General features: G+C 44.8%; 1 pseudogene; it reads right to left on the bottom strand.

The window, feature by feature from the left end:
* Positions 1-1,584: 1,584 nt before the first annotated feature.
* LOC103672791 lies at positions 1,585-3,966 on the bottom strand (annotated as a pseudogene).
* Between the last annotated feature and the right edge of the window lie 2,304 nt (positions 3,967-6,270).

Raw genomic sequence — 6,270 nt, 5'->3', positions numbered from 1 at the left:
TTTGCCTGTCAGTGGTAAGTGCCCCTCACAGAGATGCCTGCTACTCAGTGTCCCTGAAGAAAGCACATGGGGACCTTTCACTATTATACTAGTGGTATAATAAATACCACGTGGGTGGTCCCTCAAGGTCACCACCCACCCTCAGATCAGCATGAAGTATGAACTTGCATCCCCAATCCAAGAACACAGCCCTACTCCTGTCCCTCTAGCTCTTCTCTCTGCCATCCCCACCACCCTTTTTTTGTCCTAGGAATTTAGTTATCACTTGAGATACCTGGAGTCATTTTGTGATGTCACAAAGGAAGGGAAGGAGTACTTCCCTAGAGATCAGTTTGCACAATGCTGAAGAAAGGGCCAGTTTTCAATAAAATAGTACCTAAAAAGTGTGATTTATAAATGGGTAACAGGGCAAAGTTGGCAGATTGTGCCTGGCCCTGTCTCCTGTGATAAATGGGGCTGAGGGCGTGGATTTTACTTTTTTTTTTAAAGATTTTATTTATTTATTTGACAGAGAGAGAGACAGCCAGCGAGAGAGGGAACACAGGCCGGGGGAGTGGGAGAGGAAAAAGCAGGCTCCCATCGGAGGAGCCTGATGTGGGGCTCGATCGCAGGACTCTGGGATCACGCCCTGAGCTGAAGGCAGATGCTTAACAACTGAGCCACCCAGGTGCCCCAGAGGGTGTGGATTTTAATACCTGTATTTAGCGAGTGGTAGAATGGCATCCCTCCCTCCCACTATGTACTAAGATCTAGGCAGCTGCAGGGGAAATGCTCAAAGCAGGAAGGAGCAGCATCTCAAAGAATGGGGAGTTGGCTTGATCACTTGTTGATCAGAGTTACTTCTCAGGGGAAAAGAAACAAAGGGACTCGAAGGAGGGACTTCCCTTAACACCTACCCATAGTGTCTCAATTACTGTTACATTTCCTACAAGTCTTCAGGAGGCAGCCACTGGTTGGGAAGGTGGGCAGGAAATAGAGTTTGGGAAGCCATGAATTTTTGCCAAAGCTGAAGAGCATGGGTTGTGTGGGTGTGGTCATTTAAGTCCTTGAAAAGGAGCCAAGACACTGAAATAGGTTGTCTGAGGCCCAGAAAGTGGAGAGGTGGATCTCTTCACTGGGAACATAGGACCAATACTGTTAGGATGTCTCATATCCTCAGTGGATACTTACCATTTTTGTAGTCCCAGAAAGTTCTTAGGAGTTGCTCACTATCAGCATAGAAAGAGATGGAGATGATGTAGTGAGACAGAAAAAAGTATTTTTTTTCCAGGCACTGTCCACCTTCCCTTCTGGGAGTGGTTGACAGGGAGGAGCTTGAGGTCTGACTTGGGGACGGAGGTTAAAGTCAAGAGAAAAGGAGGCTAGGCAGTGACCTTATGAGGGCCAGACAGCTCAGATGAGAGTATCTCTATCATGCCGACTGATCCCCATGAATAAATAACAGTAATTAAATAAAGAGTACTAAAAAGAGCAGCCAGAGGCATAGTCTCTAGATCAGATTCTCACCTTCTCAGAGATACGCGTGTACACACACACACACACACACACACACACGGGAGGGGTGATGAGATAATCCAGGATTGGCTACCCCATCCCAGGAACCTGTGGGATGGGCAGCCTGACTGAAGGTTGCCACTCATGGTCTAGCACTATGGTGGGGCACAAAGTAGTGGTGGCCAGCAAGGCATGTGTGGTGGAGAGTGGTGGTTGGTGAGGACTTTGAGGCTGCTGGTGGTGGTGCTGAGGACTCTGGCACCAGCATCTGGACTTCCAGATTTTAGATATGGAAGGTTTTTTCCAGAAAGCTGTACAAATGCATGAACTTCTCCGTGTGTACTCTTGTTCTTTGTCATGGGAGAATTCCATGTCAAACACAGCTGGTTGGAGACACATCCAACTCCAAAAGCATGTTTTTAGTCCTGTGTGTGGGGTGGGACCCTGTTGCTGACCATATTGGCTGATAGACCTCTTATATTGCCACTGCAGATGCTGGCTGGTTTTTCATTTGGGTGTTATTGACTCCAGCTGGCACAAGTGGTAAAACTTTCACTGCTCCTCACAGCCTGGCAAAGCCAGTTCATAATCATTCTCTTCTTAGGGGAGATGAAGTTCTGTAATGTACTTGAGCTTCAGTTCCTGGATGTGTTCATTCTGTGCCTCCTCCAGATCCTGCCACGTGCAGATGTACTCATCATGCTGGTCCTGGATCTCTGCCTTCACCTGCAGCTTGGCGTAGAGCTTCTTGTTTCTTGGTTATGATTTCCACCATCTGCTGCAGGGATGGAACATGGAGGTGTCCTAGAGCTCCTTGGTCTCATCTCAGATCATCATCTCCTGCTACATTTCCTGCTCATGGCATTTCTGCTCAACAATCTCCTGAGTCTTCAGTTCCAACAGCAGTTTTCTGCTTTTTGGTGTGATCCATGGTGTTCCTCTCCTCGATGGGCAGCTTGCTCTACATGGCCTTGTACTTGGCTCTGAGTAGCTCTGTAGCCTGCTGTTGCTGCTGCAGATCTTCCAGCATCTTCTCCTCTGCCAGAAGCTTTTGCTTCTCCTCATTCACCCAGATGCAGACATCCTGGATGGCCACCTTCTCCTCCTCCAGCCACTCCTTCTGCTCCTGCAGGTAATTTTCCAAGTTCTTATCCAAGGCTGACTCCAGGATAGGCTGGGGTGGGTGGTGGTGATTGTTGTCATTCTCCTCTTTGGTCATCCAGGTTTCAGTCACTGGCCACTCATGGTCCTCTGCTGGGCTGACACAGCTTTCCATTTTGCTGCTGTTCTTTCAGAGTCACTTTGCCAGCATCCCTTTTTTCTCCAGCTGGGTAGTCAGGTGAGCAGTCTCCTCCTGGAATTCCTGCAGCAGTGTGTCCTTGGGGTACTCATTTACTCGGGGCTTTTTCTTGATATTCTTGGCTTGAATGGTAAAGTGCAGTATAGAGAGGCTCTCACAGTAGCTGTAAGTCCACACCCAATGTGGTCACCATTATGGTCTGGGTGTTCCTTTTTAAAGAGTCTGGAGAAGCCAAGTGAGCTTGGAGTCCTGGTAGGGTATGTGGGTACTCCTGGTGCTCACCAGTCGTTATGTTGTCAAGGCAGACAGTGAGAGGTTGATTTTGGGTACTTCTTTAGGCTTCTCTCCACCACTACCACTACCTCTACTAGCACCACTACTTGTGGACTGCATGGCTGTCCCTTCAGCTATATTGGGGCCTGCTTTGTTCTGCATCTCACTGCCAGGCAGGTCTACCAGTTTGATATTACCCAAATGGATGTGGTCCTGACTATCAAAGCCATGCACACTCCATGGTGATGATGAAGGTGGCATGGGGTGGGAACTGACCTCATACATATGTGTGCTGCCCACCACCTGGGTCTGGTTCCCTGCATTTATGGCACGCTAGATCTCCTTGATGTTCTTGGTGATAAAGAAGAGGTCCTTGATTTAGATGCCTATCAGGGTTCTCCTTCACCTCTGGCTTCTTGTTGGGCTCCTGGGAGTACAGGTCTTGAAACTTCTGGTAGATTTGTATGTAGGAGTCATGGGCCAGGCATATTGGTCCTAGGAGTATAATGTATGGGTAAAAATGTGCTCAGAAGCATTGGGGATGACCCTACATAGTTCAGGCTCCACCCAGGTCCCCTGCTTGGTGTCATTCTTGCCAGTGCTCATCTGACAATAGGCAAACACCATGCCACTAAAACCCTGAAGTGTCGCGTCTACCAGGGGCCTCATGGTTCCAACATATAAGTCTGTCTGCTTGGAAGTGGTGTCATACACAGTATCAAAGCTAAAAGTGTCATGTGACTTCCCCATGGTAGAATGGGGTTTTTCAGGGTCACCTGTCTGAGTTTCACATCAGTGATGAGGATCTGCTCATGAAAAACAGCCTCTTCTTTCTGGCTAAGAGGGTAGCACTGGCCTATCAAATTCAGGACCTCACTGGCTTTGGGTTTACTGGCCATCGTCTGTTCTGTTCTTCCTGCCCCCAGCCCACTCCACAGCCTCTGCTGTCCTCTCTAGGTCTGGATTATAAGGCCTGCCCAGTCCCCAGACACTATTCTTCATTCTGCCAGCAGCCTCCTAGGGTGGGGATGCTGGGAGGTGGGTCTCTCATTGCTGTGGTTTGGGCCTCCATAGCTCTCTGGTCCTTGCTTCACCAGCGAGGGAGGGAGAATTAGATAGAATTCCTGGGCAGCAGTGGGAACCATGCCTGCTGAATGATAGTGTTGGAACCTACTCCATGTTGGGGCAGAGGGAACACTGCCATAATCAGATATAGCAACAGTAAGATAACGGAGGAGGAAAATGGGATGTGGGTAGGCAGCAAAACTGTCCTCTCCTTCTCTCGGGATCCATGGCAGGGACTGCTGGTCCTGGACAGCTGGAGGTTCCAGTCCTCTTGAGGGCAGAGGCTCACTTGGAGACCTGTCCGCAAGCAGGGATATCATGGCTGCTTCTGCCTCTGCCATCCCCACCACTGCCATTGGAGAATGAGAGAGAAAAACAGAAGGGGATGGGGCAAAAAGTAGCATATCATCAAAAGATCCCTAAGATCTCTCTCTCTCTCTTTTTTTTTTACTTTTTTAATTTAAATTCAATTAGCCAACATATAGTACATCATTAGTTTTTGATGTAGAGTTCATTAAAAACCTTATACATTTGTGGGGAGTGGCTTATCCTTAGATATTTCATAGGATCATGTATGTATGTTGTATAAAGTAAATACTAACAGATCTGAAGGGGAAAATAGACAAGTATAAAACAACAGTGGAACACTTCCGTACCTCACTTGTAACAATGGCAAAAAAATGTATTCATCTTACCTAAGTGTGGAATCAGTAAAGAGCCAGACAGAAGACAAGTATGTGGCATTAGTTCTTAACCAAGTGGATCTGCTCTCATCCTATGCATTCTTGAAAATGGAAGAGGGGAAGAGGCTAAAGGGTGCTTGTATAATTGATTGTCTCAAGAAGTGTTTTTAATTATTATCTCCTACACTCAGGTTTGACCATTGGTTTATTAGTAAAGGACTTTTCAAAAAGCCAGTGACATATTTGGCCTTCATACAAGAAGTAAAGGAAATAGAAAATAGATGCTAAGAATAGTAATACTGAATACACGGAAATCAGAACTTACCAATAGCAATAAACAGTTAAGATATTTGAAAGAAGCAGTTAAGAAATGGAATCAAGGAAACTCTGCCCCAAAAGTGCCAGACTCACATGTTTGCATAATTGAATTCTATCAAAACTTTACGAAACATATAATTGTTTCTATTCAAATTCTTGAAACTAGAGAAAGACGGAAAGTTTTTAATTATTTTTATGTAAATCCATGCTATCGTTAATAACAAAAACTGACAAATAATACAAAAATGATAATTACCAGTACCAAACTAGTAAAATAAAACATTAGTAACTACAGTCCCTTGGTGTATTAAAAGAATAACACATTGCAACAAAGATGGGCTCAATAAAGAACTGAAAACAGCGTTTGGGGCCCCTGGATGGTTCAGTCAGTTAAGCATCTGGCTTCAGCTCCAGTCATGATACCAGGGTCCTCGGATTGAGCCCCATATCTGGCTCAGCGGGGAGTCTGCTTCTCACTCTTCCTCTTCCCTTCCCCCTCCCCTCCATTAGTGCTCTGTCTCTCACTTTCTCTCTCTCAAATAAATAAATAAAATATAAAAAAAAAACCCAAAACCTGAAAACGTGCTCAATCTGACAACCTTGAGATCATGACCTAAGTCAAAATCAAGAGTCAGATGCTTAAATGACTGAGCCTCCCAGATGCCCCCGTTTTCCTTTCTAAAAATAATTATTCTACTGATCTGAGATGTTGTCTTAATTATATACTGAATTTTTGTATATATTTTCATTTATCTCTATATTTTTTATTGTGTTCCATTGATCTGTCTGCCTATTTGTGTGGTTATTTCACATTTTTAATGTCTGCTTTAATTACACTTGTATGTATTATGTGCTAGTCCACCTGTTTTTCTTTTCTTTTGAAAAACTCTCCAAGATAGTTGCTTGCTCATTTTTTTTCCCACGTGAATGTTAGCATGGGCTTCTTTAACTCCATTTTCTAAAAGTTGGTGGGTTTTTTAGGATTACATTCATTTTAGAATAGCCAAATTATGAAAACAGCCCAAGTATCCAACAGCTGATTAGTGGATAAAGATGTGGTGTATGAATATATATATATGTATTAATATATATATATGGATATATATATGTATGTGTGTGTACATACACATACATATA

Source organism: Ursus maritimus, unplaced genomic scaffold (genome assembly GCF_017311325.1).
Source record: "Ursus maritimus isolate PB19 unplaced genomic scaffold, ASM1731132v1 scaffold_8, whole genome shotgun sequence".
Taxonomy (NCBI): domain Eukaryota; kingdom Metazoa; phylum Chordata; class Mammalia; order Carnivora; family Ursidae; genus Ursus; species Ursus maritimus.
This window is presented reverse-complemented; position numbering and strand designations above follow the sequence as displayed.